The sequence below is a fragment of the Bombus vosnesenskii genome, unplaced genomic scaffold (genome assembly GCF_011952255.1).
Source record: "Bombus vosnesenskii isolate JDL3184/JDL3185 unplaced genomic scaffold, Bvos_JDL3184-5_v1.1 scf7180000013289, whole genome shotgun sequence".
Classification (NCBI taxonomy): domain Eukaryota; kingdom Metazoa; phylum Arthropoda; class Insecta; order Hymenoptera; family Apidae; genus Bombus; species Bombus vosnesenskii.
In genome coordinates, this window is record NW_022882942.1 from 386,451 (window position 1) to 404,089 (window position 17,639).

At 45.1% G+C, this 17,639-nt stretch overlaps 1 protein-coding gene across 2 annotated transcripts in view; it reads left to right on the forward strand.

Annotated features, from left to right (window-relative positions):
• Positions 1-17,639, forward strand: part of LOC117232471 (homeobox protein prospero) — a 41,139-nt gene that overhangs the window by 8,066 nt on the left and 15,434 nt on the right. The gene's annotated exons all lie outside the window — the stretch shown is intronic.

Genomic DNA, 17,639 nt, shown 5'->3' on the forward strand with positions numbered 1-17,639 from the left:
TGGATTAATTTGCACGTACATGAATCATATAAATTTGTTACGCGATAACATAGACGATTTGAACGTTTATTTAAAATATACCGAAGTCATAAAAAATAATACTATCGTATGTAAGAAGAAATGAACAAATTTTCATTCAAGCCTCAAAGATAATGTACGGGAACGATCCTTCGATCAACGATTGCATGCTCGTTATTTACCAAAAGAGAGTGCCGATCATCGGTAGCGAATGAATTTGCATAACATTCCCCGACGACAAGAACGACTCTGCTGTAAGGGCCGATCGTCGATATGAGATATCGTCGTCTTGGAACTCGCAAATCCGGGAATCAACGAGGAACATCGTTCTCGATTGACATCGTGTTGCCACTCCCTAGCTAGAGTTTCCGTGTCGCAGTCGGGAAAAGAAACGCGATCGTGGAAGATGTTTGAGGTACGCGAGTCCTGTTCCGTGTATGCAAACGAGAACGAGCTTTTCAAGTGATCGACCACTCCCTGTGTAGAAGCGGTCAGAGCCCAAGAGACGAGAGTCACGATGGGTGTGTCCGAATCTTAATTACCCTCTCTTCGGTCGGGAATAAGTAACAGCGGCTACATTGCGGCCAGGTATGAAGAGCGTAGGAGTCAGCGCGGGTACCGGCGCGTACCGGCCACAGCAGGCATTAGGCTGATTATAATTAGGCTGAGTACAGTACAGATCCGAGATATAAGGCGGTCGAGAAACGCGTGCCCGTGTCCCTACATTATTGCCGCTTTCTTATCGCGAGAGACGCCCATCCTCTTGGAGACCATAAGTTTTCGCTCGACCTCCGACATTCAACGCGTTTGCGGCTCTATTCCTGAAGGGAGGGTTGCTTGCTCGTTTCGTGACTTATTCGAGGGTGAGGGATTTAGAATTACACTATCGTTCAGGAGTATTCGGACACTAGATTATTTTTTATGAGATTCAATAATTATGGGCGAAATGATCTATGATAAATTTTTGTCTTATAATCATCGCAAGTATTTTTATATTTTTAGTAAAATTATTATAAAATTCAGTTCTTTTAATAACAAAATTCGTATGCTGTAATCATCAACTAATATAATATGACTCGTGTCTTAACTTTAAGTCGAACAAGTTTGTATTCTGTAATTTATACGATAAACGCTGCTAATTGCGTTTATCGCAAGATTCGATAATATCAATCCAGAAAATGACTCTAATCTGGTAGAACGTCTAAAGATTATGTTACGATTTTATTTATTACCAGCGATTACGAATTCAACTGTCACACGTGAAACAAAACGTGAATAAATTGTCTCTTACACGGGTGATCGTGAATCGTTGAATTCCATTGAAATCAGCAATGAAAATGTTCACGCAGGCTATACGCTTTAAAATACGTGGCAATCAATTTCATCATCGAAATTCAATGTCCATCATCGCGCATCGTTTCGTCGATCTCGTACGAAATATTCGAGGCACTCGAGCGAACGGGGGAGACCGGCCGCGAAATTTAATTAACGCAGGAAAAGGTCCATTAAAAAAGCTAGTCCCATGGAAATGAGGAAAGGGTACACTTAAAATTCCGTCGGGGAAAATGAGCGAAAAAAAAAGTTGTTCGAAATTTTATTCCGTAAAAACGACGTGTGCGGTCAAATGCCTGTTCGCCGAAACCACGAACGTAATTCCGGAGTCATCTGTGATCTATCGCGAGTCACTGATCAGAAAACGAAGCGACGAAATTCGGAATACCGAAAACATACGAAAAAAAAAGGAAAAAGCGAGTCGTCGTCGCGTTTGTCGACTGTGAAATAAAAAAAGTAAAGCGAAGGGCACGACGAATGGCGAATCGCAGTTGTACCGAGGAAGTTGTTCCTCGTGCCTATGCTCTTGTGTTCCGCACCCCTGCGATCTCATCCCCTCGTGGCCCTGTTTCGTTCACCCGAAACATTTTCATCGAAGGCAGCGAAAAAGAGAATCGGCTAGAGTGGTTGATAAGAGAGAACGGGCAGGAACGGAGTGTGTTTGCAAAAGTTTCAAACGTCCAGTAAAAATTGCATCGGAGGTCGGCTTCCGCCGTTAAGCACAAAGCTAATTACCGACTGAATATATTTCGGTACATTTCGTCGTGTCGGGGCCGGAGGGGTCTTTGGTCTCTCTTCTTCAACCTATGTACCTCCCCAACCTCGTTCTTTCCTTTTTCTTCTTCGCTGTCTCATGCAGCTACTATTCCCGATGACGAACCAGACGAGGAACGAGCGAAACACGACAAGGGTTCTTTCGGAATCTCTTTCAACGACGATCGACGAAACCGATAGCTATATTTCTCCGTTCACCCCTTGTTGTTTCTTTAGCTCGTCGAATTTCGTCCTACGCGATGTTCGCGAAAATCAAAGGGGATCTCGATCTTGAACCGCAAACTCCTTTCTTCTTTCTCTTTTTTCCTTCGTTCTCGACTTCAACGATAATCAACGACGCAACGAAACGATCGAAAGATCGAAACCGTCTTCTGAAACGGGTCGGAGGGGAACGCGAGCGAACGACGATGTGCAATTAACCCGAAGTCGGGTGATAAAATTAACGCGTTCGAGGCGGACCGTCCGCGACAGATAAACTATTGCGGTTGATGGAGAGAATTAATCGCGAGGGAAAAAAGATCCACCCTTCGGACGGTGCCGGTTATAATCTCAATGTTTCTAGCCTGGCCGTGTCCATAAATAATTACCGCGTCTACCCCGACGGCCACCCTAACGATCGTAAAAGGGAGAAATTGACAACTTTCCTCTTGATAATCCTTGCATATTAGTTTCGTACAAGTTTCCCGTAAAATGGCGATTAAAGGACGACACGAAGGTGCCAATCTCGCGGCTCATTAGGCACACTTTCACCCTACGAACCCTCTCCTTTGACGACTAATCACGTAAGGGTTTACCCCGGACACTTTTTCCTCCTGGCTCTACGGCAGTCGTTGTCGAGCGTGCTCGATCTGATAGCCTAATGCACGGCTTCCTATGCGGAAATGCTTCGCCACATTATTCTACGCTGCTACGTGTACTCCGACCACCCGTCACCCTTCGCCACCCTGCCGACGTTATACTTTTGTCACGAGAACCGAGTCGTGTTCCGTTGCCATCGTCCACGCTTTTTCAATCTTCCCGGTCAGCTTCGACCGATTTTCATCGGGGAAAAGAACGTTCGAATCAATTTAAGGGGTTGCTATGATCGATCGATCTACCCCTTGGTTCAATCGAATCGCTTACGACCCGAGTGAATTACAGGCAAGATTCAGATAAGAAGCTGTCAAGGTGATGAATTTTTGGCTTTATCGAACCAACAATAGGAGAACGTTCGAGGAATCGATCGATGCGATCGATAAGAAGTACGCATGGAAATTTTACGTACTTTGCAATCGTTCGGAAACCTTTCTTCAAATTTAATCGAATACATATAAATTTAGTCGGCAGATTTTCTTGAACTTTCTGCTTGATAGAATCGTTTTGATCCAGAGAATCGTAATTTGTTCATATTACAACGATAAAAAGAAGAAATAAACGCGTCATGTAACTACGACGTTCTTCAATACTCCAAAAGCATGCAACACCCTTTTTATTAAATAATTAAATACCGACACGCGATAATCTGTCTTTCATTAATCACCCCGAACATTATAATCAAAAAGCAATCACGCTTGAAACTCATAATCAAACACACATATATGCATTCGATCATATATTCTATTTGACGAAATATTTCAAATTTCCAATTTTAATTATTAAAATAATAATTAATAAACTGTTCCGCAACACGAACGCCACGCACAAGGATATTTCCTTTAGACGTTCGCGCGGCGAGAAAATCGGTCCCGAAGCGACAAGACTTAAGGGGGAGAAAGAGGATCCGGTGTTGAGCGTCGTGGAAAGCGCGAGGCGAGGAGCGAAAGGAGATCAGGCGAGAAAGAGAGGGACGAGCTTTCACAAAGCGATTCTTCGCACCCTATTTTCTCACGCGCACGTCGAATCGAAAGCACGTCCGATATCTTACGGAGACTCGTTGACGTCGAGCGTACATCATCGGATCTGCTTATACCGACGACGATATTGACAGCCTTCGTTCGATGAAGCTTGCCGGGGGGGATGATTGGGGTCGTCGATGACAGTGTTGCGACGCCTGTGTGCGCCTCGAACGTGTGTCGCGTTCGTGTCCCGCTCTCTCTCTCTAGCTCTCTTTCTCTATATCTGGCTGCATCTCTGCCTCCGTTCGTCTGTTTGTGCGCGAAATAAGGGAGGAAAAAAGGAGGGTAGACAGAACGAGAGAAAGAAAGGGTGAGATGCGCGCGGACTCGGGTTAGTTCGTTATCAGATCTCACGGTAGGACACGCGACTCGGCCAGAGAGATCTTATCGTACGGATGGAAGGAATTTTATGTCGTATAATGGACAACGCTCGTACACGACACAGAGACGGGGCGTCGCGATGGATCTGCGTCGCGTGGAGCCGCACGACTTCTCGGTAGCGAATAAAAGGCCACCGCGATTCCTCCTCTTGTTTCTTTTATATCGGCAGACCTTTTTTTCCCTGAACTCACATTTTTTTGCCATGTTTTCACCGATCGCTTCGTTTGCTACGAACTAATTTAGAATTCGTAGGAGGCAAGGGTGAAAAATAGATCGCGTCGAGAAGATGTACTTCGGAAATTTGACGTCAAACCGCGATAATATTATACAAAGATGATTTTTTGTTTAGAGAATAAGAAATTAGAATTATCGAGGAACAGATTTCTTCGGAAACGTCCGTTAAACGGTGAAATCTTGCATTTTCGAAGATTTGAATGATAGCTAATATCAATGGTAGAGCACGATCTATATTACATTTATATCTTTTTTAAACAAATATGTCTTGATCAATAATTATCGATTGCTACTTAAAGATCTGTTTGGTATCTGCTAAGAAAAATTTTCTATTTATTATATACGTATGTGTACGCATTGTATACATGTAATCACAGATAACAGTTTTCGTATACTTCACAATTTACAAATAAAACATACTTATTAAAATTCTTATTAGAACAGTCTGTTGTGAAAACTCGTGGCAAAATTGGTAATTCCATGCTCGTTAACTTCTTACAATACTCCAATCGTTACGATCAGACGGAGATAAATCCAGACGAAAGGACAACGTTCTGTCTATGAAAAAAAAAAAGACGCGAAAACGTAACTGGATAAACATAAACGCGGGGGTTAACGATTAAGCTAGCAAAGTGTCTGGAACGCGAGTAAAGTAATAAGAAGAGGAAGTGTTCGTTGTAAACGAAGAATCGAAAGCTCTCGAGCAGTCGAATAATGAAGTCGACGATGAATTTACCCAGTCACGCTTTCGAGGGGTTGCTTATCGTCTCGAAATCCTCGATAATTCTTCAACGAGGGTGCCTGTTCGCGTCTCTCTTTCTAATTTCTCCTTCGCCTCGTTCTTATCAACCGACGATCTACTTTGCTGTGGACATTGCCAGTCGGTTCTCCACCCTGTCCCCGCTGACCACGATGGTTAGGGTAATGACGCGGTAATTTTCTAAACAGGAATTTCCTTTTCCAACCCCTATCTGCCGGACACGAGCACGTGACCGGTCGTTAGCGACCACTTTCCTTCGCCTCCACGCTATTTCTGCAAACCGCGATGTTCTTCGATAGTTCTTGATTCTACCGTTAAAGAGAAAATCGGATTATTTATTTGGATTGTAAAAAACTGTAGGTTAAAATAATTTTATCGGTCATATTGAGAATTGCCGCAAGTTTTGTATTTTATTATTTTCATTCAAATAAGTTAAGAGATTTTAGTTGTTATTTTTATGATATTTCTCTTGACTGATTTTCCGTTTCTTTTTCCCGCTTTTTTCGAGCAGGTTTGATCGAAGCAGATTACTCGGCAGCAAAAACGTTTCTCAACGTGGACGGTCGACATAATGGTTGTTTTCTCGTTTTAGCGTCCTTAGATAGCATAAAATCTTTTTCAACGGAAAATGATTACAATCGATGGATCGTTGATGAATTAGCCGATACGAAATCACAGCTTTTTTTCATTATTATCGTGTTTCCTGTCTTTAATATGATCACCACGGTTTGAGTGTACGTCGTTTCTTATTTAGAGAAAAAGTAAAATTAAGCGGACAGCTATTCGATCACGTTCATGTTGATAATAATATGCGAGGATTTTCATTTGCGCGGATTCTATCAATTATAGAAAGACACGATTTTCTTTGGATAGCTAGTTTGTGGAGTTAATCTTCGATTCTCAGCTATTTAAAATACGATCGGAAAAGAAATTAAGCCAATTACAGATTTCTACTCTCATGAAACGTCGATATCGTTTTACAAATTAAAAAAGAAACGAATACCTCTTCAATAAGAGCAGCTTTCAAATAATTATACTAAACAGAAAACAAACTTAAAAAAGACATTTCAAACCCTACATGCATAAATGTCTATTTATATTTCATAAAATTACAGATGGCACAATGTTTAATTCTTAACTATCTTTTCATTCCAATATGTCTTAACTTTTACTACGAATTTTCCGAGCGACGTAATATCTATGATAAATGCGCATTAGAATATCTTGAAAATACCTATTTTTCATAAATTGCCTCAACGTTTGCGGTCTAATTATGATATTCAACAAATGCAACGTACTTCTATATTGAAAAAATCGCTCCCGAAACTATGACAACCAAAAATTTGTCAGAACATGTTATGTTACATCGACATGTAATACGAAATGGAACACGTGCGAACGACAAAGGGACAATAAGCGGCAGAAAATTGAAATTAAAGGCGAAAAAGCGGTAATCCGTGTGTTCGCCGAAATCTTGACGACTACAAACGGGCCGAGAGACTGTAGGAAACCTGGAGGCGCGGGACCGCGCGAGTGTTCGCTGCTCCTCGGCGTGCGCGGCGGCTTGTGTTTTAATCCCACAAGATTGTGCATGCTTCGTAGAAGGAGAGAAGTGCGAGACATAGGGCTGACGGTGGATGGAGTCGAGGGATAGGTTGGCGGTAGAAGGCGTGCGTGGGCGGCTGCGTGGTAAACAGGCGAGAGCAGGCGAGGGCCATTTAGCGAGAAAGCTAGACACGAGCGTCGTCACGCGTGCTCTTGCACGTATGTACGCGTGTGCACCCATACGCGAACGATGACGACCGAGCCCCGGTTTTCTCTTATTGTGAGGAATAAGCTGGCTGCAACCGAGGGAAGAGAAAGAGGGTGGGTAGTCGGAGAAAATTCGAGCCTTGAGGTAGTAGACACACCGGGAGCAACTGTGACAGAGAAGAGAGAGAAAGATGGAAATCCGTACGTCGTATGCAAACGTTCGTAGGTAACGTGCAGGAGGCGAAGCGAACGCGTGCTTACGTTCGTAGGTAGTGGCCTGTTCTCTGTATCCCGAGCTACGGGATAGAGCCGGAGGAACACGAGCCTTGTAATTACTATGCTCTCGTAATCTTTTCTACTTCCACCTATGTATCCCCATCCGACTCTTCTTCCGGCGTGTTCTTCTTTCAATTCGTTGGCTGCTTCCTGCTTGCTGGTCTCGTTGTTTCACGAGCCTTCCTTTCTCTTCTTCGTCCTTTCCCGCTGGTCGCTATGGTTTTTGGACACGCGACATGTGCGCGGTATATGTATGTAACAGTGTACCGCACGATGCTTGTAATTGGGCTCGTTTCCTGGTTCGTTGAGTTTCCGAGCAAGACGAGATTTCGCTTATTTTTTACATGAAACACGTTGCGGTTTACCGCGGGGAAGAAGTTCTAGTATAGAGGCCTTAATTTTTAAAACGCTTGTTTCCAGGTTCGCTTCATTGTGTGTCGTTTCCCCTCTCTCCTATGTCTTTCGTCTTTTCTTTTTTATTTTTTTGTCGTTCTCACTCGAGTTCAAGCAACGTTGATTTGTAGCAAGAAACGAAACGAAGATGCGAGCGTCTGACTTCTCCGAGAAAAACGAAGCATGTCCTCGAGATCGTTGACATCGGAAGCTTCGGCTCCGTCTCTTTTCCCCGAGGATTCCGATTCGCTTCTGTGCAAAGTCCTCTCTGGATTTCCTTCTCATTTCGCATGCAGGAGAGTCCGGTCGTCGAGAGGAAGAAAGGATTCTGGTCGAAATGAGCAAGTACGAATTCTTTGAGACAAAAGCCAAAGCGTAGAGAAGCAGAGAGAAGGAGAGAGGGAGAGAGAAAGGTGGTCTAGGGCCAGAGGTAATACATCGAACACGAGAAAGAGTCGGGGGTGGCAGAAACAGCAGCAACAGTAAGAAGTGGTAGGAGTAGAAAAGGGAGGGAAAGGAGAAGACGATGACGGAGGGGGTGGCGGTAAGAAAAGAAAGGGGTAGGAAGAGACGGGAGAGAATGTATCGTGGCAGTTCCGTAGCCAGGACCCTCTAATGAAAAGAAGGAAACTTTGGTCTTTGACTTTCGGGCCGCGGCCTTGCTGACGGCTATACCTGCTTCTCCGAAGGGTAGAAAACGAAGGAATGGAAAAGAAGAAGACGCCGGTGATCTCTTCGGCCGCCGCAAGGCCCTTGAAGTTCACAAAGGAGCCCTCTTTCGTTCCTCGTGTTCTCTTTCGTGTCTCTGTGCTACACAGATGCACGCGCGTCCTGCACGCGGCCGTCTGCCAAAGACGTACACGCACGGACGTAATGGCAAACCACGAGCGAACGAGTTATATAGGTAGTCGAGCGAGATCTCGAGAAATTCGCGCCAGCTCCTTAATTAAAAACTCAGTGTACGGCACAATGGAGTGGCAACTCTTTGGGTACCGCTACTTGCTACCGCTGTGCTGCCGCTACCACCACCGTTGCTGACGCTGGCCTTCTGTAGACAGGTTCCTACAATACCGACCTACCCTAACCACCAGACTTTTACTTCCTTACTGAGGTGGTCAGGGTGCCTCATTCCTCCACCAAATAATCAGCCTCGGTTCATCGCGCGAGCGATTTTATTATTTGCCGAATCGATCGGTTCTTTAATTGCTACGTTCACGCGACTTTGTCGTGTCGTTTGTATCGTACACGTACGTATCTTTGCAAATGTACGAACACGCACGCATTGTTTGCGCATCTTTGAAACGCAAATGATCCATCCGCTTTCATTTTTTTTTTTTTTTTAACTCCAACGTACGAATTGCGAGTATCCGATATTCTCGATCGAACGATCGTTTCCTACATTTACGCATACCGCGGGCAAGTATCTTCGCAGAGTAAGTGAAACTCGTCGGTTATCGCCCGAATTCCCGCGAGGAAGCGAATTTTTCGGAAGAAGGGTAATCCGGCTTACGGCGATGCAGCCGGGATGAAGCACCCTGCATCCAGTCAGCTTACCTCGTACGTGGTGGTTGTGCGCGTAAACGGCAGTCACTTAATTAAAAATTACTTAATTACGTTCTTGGCACTAATTAGTGGCGCTTGGCTCTCTCTCGCCCGTACGCCTTCGCTACCTAGGCACTGCTGCCACCTTCTTTCTCTCTTTCGCGCGCTCAGCCAGCCCGCCCACACCACGACCTCCTTCAACCCTCTCTCGCCTTCCTCGACCGTTAGCTGCCTCCTCCATCTCCTCTTACACCCTCCTTCTACACTCCGTTCACAACCAGCCGGCAGCGAAATCTCTGTCTTGGTTTGCATTCTTCTTCTCTCTTCCGCCGCTCGGTATTACCGCCAACCCCCGCATCCACCTTGCCACCCGCCAACAATCCAACACCCTCTGCTCTCCCTCTCTCTCTCTCTCTTTCTCTCTCTGTCTATTTCCATTTCTCTGTCCCTCTCTTCACCCTTTTCTTTCCCTGCTCTCCGGAAGTCAGACTAGCAACGAGTTACCCGAAGCGCCGTAAACTTCCGGTTAACGTTATTTCTCTTCTTATTCGGTTTTCTTCGCGGTTTTCACGCACTGCCGACCCTTCGCCGCCCTCTCCGCGCCCCGTCACCTGGCTTCCGCAGGGATTACCCCTTTGTTGCCGAGTACACGACTCCGGAGTCATCTTTGAAACTCCAATGCTATATACCAGCAAACAAGCAGAAGCTCCCGCTTCTTCTTTCTCGTTTTTCCTCTCGTCGCTCGTACTGATAATCCAAGAGAAACGCCGGCTGAACGAGGATGAAACGAAGTGAAGTCGTTCGTTTATGCCGTTCGATGTTGAATTTTTATTAATGCGATCTTCATCGATTCCATTTCTGTTCCGCTATCGTCTGAATGTCGTTTGATATCGTAACAAACGCGTATTAAAATCGATCGATCCTCGGTAAGGAAAAAGAAGAATCTCGATATTCTAAACGGTGGAAACCAACCCCCCTTCTGACAACACCTTCGCCGCGCAATTCGCCCCCGCGAACGATCAGAAAAAATAGGAGTCCTGATCAGACAGACGAGGAAGAGAGCGAACGAGCTTACCACCCTCGCGATATGTCAGTGCCGTAACATAAGGGGTTCCTGCTGGCGTTGCAGCAGGCAACCAGTCAGGCGGCAGCCGTGGCAGCAGCAGCATCATTCCTTTTCGAATTTTTTGATAATGAACACAAGTACGAGAAACACGACGGGTATTGGCTGGGCGGCAGACAATGCGGTGGCCGCAGGGTTATCGCGGGAGGAACAACGAAGGAGGCGGGGGCTAGCTGACGGGGTTTCGATGGGAGCGAGCCTCTGCGCGGGGAGAGAAAAGGAAGAGGAGCAGGGGGGAGAAGGGGGTGGCGGAGGGTGATGCCAGGGGACTTTATAGGGGATGTAAGCATCGCCACTGCAAGGCTAATCCGTCGCTATGAGCTGCTACTTGCAGCATGAGTACGGTACACTCCCTGCCAAAGATTCTTTTCCCTACCACCTTCTCCCTCCTCCAAACTCACGATGCCCCCTTGGGCAGTCATCTTTCTTCTTGTTGGTAGAACGAACTGGTTCATTGACCCTGCCAGCGAGGATATTGCGCCGAAAGATCTCGTGAGATCCTCGTCTTTCGTAAGATGTTGCGACTTCAAAGACACTCGATGATTTCGACCCACGATTTCGACCAGATTAAAGTTCAGAAGATGTTAACGTTCCCGTACATGTTCTCGTCGATCATTCTCCAGATTCGATTAATTTGGAGGATCGAGAGAAAAACAACGATATTTGTAGTAGAATGGTCCAATTATGATTCGGTTTTTTTTTTACCAGATAACCCGTATCGATGCGAATGAGAGGAAACGAAGTAGGTAGGACGATTGATTAGATCCGCGAGGTCGATGATACTGAACAGGATATTGCACGGTGGCCTGATTACGTAAAGTCTCGGAGTCTTGTCATTCCGGGGGTATTTAATACCTCGAGAAAAATGCTTGTGACGTTCTAAAGAATTTTATTGTCCGGGCCGTATGAGCTAGGTCCGAGGGCTCGTTATCCGTATTTCTATTGTTCACCGAGTGCATTCCTGTCGGGCGCAAATTACGCCGAAACATCTGCCGGCTACCGTACAATATCAGCCCCTCTACCTAAGAAATATCGGAAATAGTTGGCCGATCCGCGAAGGAAACACTTGGCACGCTGCCCAGTTCGCTCTCGGCGGCTTTGCTCCGGTTGCGCTACTTGCCGATGCATTACTTAGCTAGCAAGTGCAAGCGAGCGGCCGAGCTTGCACGAGCAAGGAGACCTAGAAAATTCATCGTCCACGATGAATGTGCCGTTTCTAAATGCGAGTGCTTACTTTTTATCTTCTTTTTCTTTCCTCTCTTTCTTTCGCTTATCCCTTTCTCCTCCTTTTTCGGTTTGTTTCTTTGCAAACCGTGCGCTGTGATCGCCTTCGCCATCGTTGACACACGCATACCCACCACATCCTACACACATATATACAGATAAAAGAGACGCCACGGAATTAAAATACGATATTGACCGCGTCCCGGTCTAACTAAATATTGATCGTTCTCCTTTGCGATCTCTTTTGTTTCGTTTGCGGCCGGGAGAGGCCAACTGACACGAATATCTTCTTTTCTTGCCTTAAGACGAGACTAGTGGAGTCATTAACGAGACGGCCTCGGTTTTCTCGCGACACTGATTCCACTCCTTGAACCCCTTCGCGTTCTTCTTTCTCTCTACACGTTTAAATACTACCACCACTCCGACGTAATTGTTTTCCGTGGAACAGGCAGTCGCGTGCTTTTCAGACGCGGTTAGAAGAGAGAGGAACTTTTAGAACTAAGGCTGACTACTAACGCGACCGCCACGAAAAAAGGACCTGTATGTGTTTTTAAGCGAATTAATCCTAGCGCGAGATCGTTAAGACAAGTGCGGGGCCACTTTCGATATAATACCGCGTTTAACCGTTTCTTAAAGTGGTTGTACTTAGCGCGTTCGCTCATTTCGATCCATCGAAAATATCGTAGTCAATCATATTGCAAACACGTGTTTGCGAAAGTAATGGGAAAAATATTATACCTACATATTATTAGAAATATATAAATATTGCTATACCAAAGAAGTATCTATTATATTGTAACTACGTAGAGAAAATTTGAAAATCCTTTCACAGACAATTAGGTTTTATAATTTTGAAGTGTTAATTTCATTTTACCAATTATATAAAAATATTAGATTGCGTTATAAGCTTAACAAGGTACGTAAATCGTAGAATAGAAAGAATTTAGATGATATAATTTACTACGATGTAATTCGTTAATTGATTTTTTTCTACCAAGGAATAAGTATTGTAACATAAAAAAGTTGCCGCCATACATGGTACTTCAAAAATCCGGGAAATATCCGCAAAAGTAGGTGTACACAAAATCCCTTGAATTCTCTCGCAATTTTTTTCGATTCTTTTAAAAACATAATTAAATCGGATATCTCGACTGTACGATCCTAACATCCGGAGGAAGTCTACTCGAGTTTTAAATCACGGGTAGGGTAATTCGTTATTCCGCGTGTCTCGGTAGTCGCGTCACGCGGTCCGGTTATCGAGCGTTATTTGCTATCCATGTTCGAAGGATTTCCACGGAAAAACGCGCGCATTCGTCTACGTCCATCCTCTCCTGCGCTGAGTACGCGCAGGATCTGGCGTGCTCGCGCGTCAGTCGTCGAGATACCGGGCGCTCGTTGCCCGGAGACTCTTCTCGTTTTTGTGCTCCGCACGAAAAACGTGAAATGATAATGTAGCCGGTATCCCGCCCTAATCGGCTTTGTATCCACCGTGATGGCTGGTGGACCGGGGTACTGCAAGCCGTGCGGCATAGGCACGGAACGAGGGAGGTGGCAGTTGGATCCTGGGGGCAGCTGGGAGAGATGCAAGCCTTCTCCGGCCTCCATGGAGGATTTAATTTACATCCACCGGCGAAAAACGCGGAAAACAGTTTATCAAAAAAGTTACCGCGCAGGCTCCGACCGTGCCGAGAGGCAGAGATAAAACGATGGAAGAAAAGAGAGAGAAAGAGAAAAGAGTGGGAAACAGCGGACCAGGAGGAGGAGGCGGTAGAGGTGGTGGAGGAGATGCCGGAGGAAAAGGGGGTGCGGGATAGAAAGAGGGTTCACGACGGCAGAAATGAAATTGTCCGTGCATGGATTACCGTCGACTTCGTTATACCGTCGAATTAGTCTCCCTCTCCACCCTCCTGCTTCCCTCTTTCTCTCGGCTCTACATGTCCATTCTTCTACCTCTATCTCGCGGCGCATCATTTATTCACCGCTCCTAAAACGGCACTTAAGTATTTTTTAATAAAACCTCTTAGCTCGTGCGAGTACTTATATACCTCTGCCATTTATTACACTACGTCTTTCTTTGGCGGTTTCTTTTATTACTCGTCGGATAAACACCGACTTAATTTTCTACCTTTCCGGAATCTGACACCTTTCCCCCTTACGCTAATCTTCGCTTTACTGCCGATTCTTATCGTTGTCACACGCCGATTGCATCGTCGCGACGACAATCGCAAATAGATTCGGTCATCCAGTTACGTAGTTACGTACATATCGATATCCGTTTCAGATCTCGAACGAATTATCGACGAGAAAGAGGTTTCGGGGAAATGACGATCATGCGTGACCCGACGAGTAAAACGATCGCGGCTCGTTCGGTGCAACTTTAAATTTCCCGCTAATCCCACGGGGAATCGGTCCGATGCCTCTTGTGACGGTTCGCGGCAAAGCGAATCAGGATTCGAAATCGGCATGGACCGAGCGTAAAATTACTGTTTCGGCCAACATTTACTCCGGCGCTCGCGGGGGTAACGTTCGACTGGACAGCGACTCTGAATTGATTTCGTTTGAAATCCCATCCCCCATCCTCCCTTCTACCTCTTCTACGTCCGCCACTCACTCTTCCCCTTTCTCCCCATCTCTCTTTCCCTCTCATCCAGGATCGTTGTTCGCTACCCTCGCCTTTCTCTTCTCTCCCTCTCCCTCTCTCTCTCTCTCTTTCTCTCTCTATCCATCTATCTCTATCTCTATCTGCCGCCCTCTTTCTCCCTCTTTTCCTCCCTCTCTTCGTTTTCGAATCTCGTCCGGGTCTCTGACGCCTACATACTGAGACCAGGGCGAAATGCATTTCGATCCGCGCCATTTTCTACCGGTCGCATCTGCGTGTCCAGCTTCGAAATGGAGAAAAAAGACAAGCACTGATATGAGGAGGTGGTAGAAGGGGGGGGGGGGGCGATGGATAAAGGAGAGAGAGGGAGAGGACTCATTAGCCAGGGTAACGTGACACACGAGCCGGAGAAAGTGATGCTGCAATCAATAACCAGCGACGCTATTTCCCGATGCGTGCCCCTTCGAAATTTCTGCAATTTCGCCACCGATTGCGAAACAATGCGCACCACCCGCCACGATTCCGCGGTCGTCACGCGGACCGCCATACGTTTCACGCGCGTTGTTTTTTCCACCGCGCAACTCTCGCAACTCTTGGACATTACCCCCACGCTGGCTAAACAATTCTGGTAACTTTCAAGTTTAAAACGACGCGCGTCTGATCGTTTCCTTTTGTTTGCTCTTTTCAAATTTCCTACGATTTTCGAATTTATCGTATTCGATTATCTATTTCGATTGGCAATAGCAGACAAAAATGATGAAACTCTGAGGACGTTAGGAATTATCGCTGTTTTCTTTTGTCCTTTTTGATGGTAAACGATTCATTCAGTGTTCGGAAAATTATTTTATATAAAAAAAAATTTAGAAAACAGAGATTGTGGAACGTAACAAAATTTTCTTTCAAGTTCCTCGTATCGTATGATGAACGTGTTTCGAACTTAACGAAGATCGTATATCGTAAAATTATGTAATAGCTGTAGCAATAAATAATAATTCTTAATATACGAGGAGAATTATGCAATTTCGTAATATTCTTTGCTTAAAGGAATACGATAATTTTGCCTAAAATTTAGGTAATAATGATTTCAATGAATACGTGTTCACGGGCCAAGAATCGGCTAAAGTTCTCGCTATTGTTCATCATTTTCACGATCGAGCGCAGGTAGAAAAGTTGGCTGGAAAGTTAGAAGCCGTCGATCATCGATATAATGTAAAACGCTACGACCAGCGGCACATCAAAAGAGCGAATTGCAAAATAATAGAGCAACGCGGTTAGTTCAAAATTCAACGAACCCCGTCCATGAAGGCTGGTAATCAATGAACCTTATGCGGAACAAAGAGATCAATGAACGCGAATGACTCGATGATACCAAGCTAGGAGCAAAATAAACCGGGGTTCGTGAAACTGGATGAGAGATGAAATGAAAAGCCTAGTTTAAAAACTCCAAAAAAAAAAAAAGAAAAAAGCAAAATAAAAAGAAAGAAAAAAGAGGAAAATAGGAAGAGAAAAAAGAAAAAGGGAAAAAGAGAAAGATTCGTAGGAAATTCAACAACGAACGGCCCAACCGATAATATCCATCGTCCACTCGAAGACGGGGTAGAGGGTCGGTGTCACTGGTCCCGGCGCCACGTCATTCGATATTTTTGTCAGTAAAACGATATCAGGCAAATTGCATCTGTCCTTTACACCGTGGCTCCGAGCCAGATCAAACAGTGTTCGTCCCTGGATATTACTCTTCCCTCATCGGTAGCCAGGGTGCACTTTCTCGTTCGTATCCGGCAGTCGGGCGTCGATGGAGTGCCTTTCGACGGTAAAAGGGGCGCGCGAGAGTGCGCAATAAATTTAGAGATGCTCAGAGATTAGTTTTATCGGGTAATCTATATCGCAAAAATGACATCACGCACGTGGGTCTGGCGATATTATTCCGTTTCTCCTCTAATCTTTTTTCATCGAACGCGTTCTTCTTGTTGCGTTGTGAACGCGTCGTTCTTGTTACATTATGAACGCACTTTTCCACGCAACGTTGCTAATATCGTTTCCGAAGAGACGAGAAAGTTTCGTTGACTGCGCCGTCGTAGCAGCTTCGTAAAGTTCGTTCCGAAAACGAGTCCGTTAATGCTACCTTTAATTTGGCGCTCCTCCAAAAGAACTCATTCGAAGCGGGCGCAGAGGCCGCGAAACCTGGGCAATGGCCGCCGAACGGGACTCTTATTGGCGTCGTATGTAAATCGCCCATATGCCGAGTCAATTCTCTTGAGCACACCATAAGCATGCGGGCAAACGAAGCACGCCAAGCACGACTATCTTACGACACGACATACGGGCGACAAGTAGGCCGGTGTCGTTAAAGGAGTAGCAACCTCGGACGTGTCTACAAAGAAACATGAAGGTTTTGACCGCTTTCGTTCACCGATCGGATACATTCTTTGCTCGATATAGACCTCACGGTATAGACGAATGGAAAGTCTCGCGTAAAATGAATACTGTTCAGATCGTTTTCCTAAATACCGTGCAAACTAATTTTATGGATTTCAGTTTTCCTTGAATAAGTCAAAGATCTTGTGTTTCATTTCGTTGATAGGTTTATCGAATTTATTACAAGAAGTGACGCGTTAGATTCATGGAGAATTCTAGATACCACTAAGCTATTACCGGTACAACGTTAGAAATGCTTATTTCGTGTATTATGTTAGAAGAAAGCTCTAGGAAAGCTTTAAGAAAATTCTCGATGTTCCTTGAATGAATTCTTGAACCTTAAAATAAATTCTTCTATCACATTAATATTATTAATTGAAATATACGAAGATCGTAGTACTAATTACAAGACCAATCAACTTAAACTATCGAAAAGTGAAGAGTCACCTGCTCGGTTCGTGTCCTACAACAATTTGCTAATCCAACGTTTCTTTCGCGATAAAAGACACGAAGGTGTCATATACCTGGGATCGACGGAAATGGTATCGTTTAAGACCCATAAACCTAAGCCGGTCGAATATTTACGGCAGCTTCTCCTATCCCGGGTGGTCGACAGTTGTCTAGTAAATCCTATTTACTGTTACCCAATGGTCTATGTGCACTAGAGATGCTGGGAGGGTGCCTATCACCCCTAGCTAACCTACTGCCCTACTGCCATGAGTCTCACCCCTGAAAGAGTCTGTCGTATCTCTTTCTTTCCTTTGCAACCTTTCACACGGTCTCCATCTCCCTTTGCCACTCTTTCCGTGATAGAGCTTTTGCTTTTTTCTCTTACCATCCCCTTCCCCCTTCGTGTTACGTCGCCATCTTTCCGCATACACGCAACGGTCCTTCACAGATCGGATCACGCGATGATCTCACGATATTCGTCATTTTCTATGG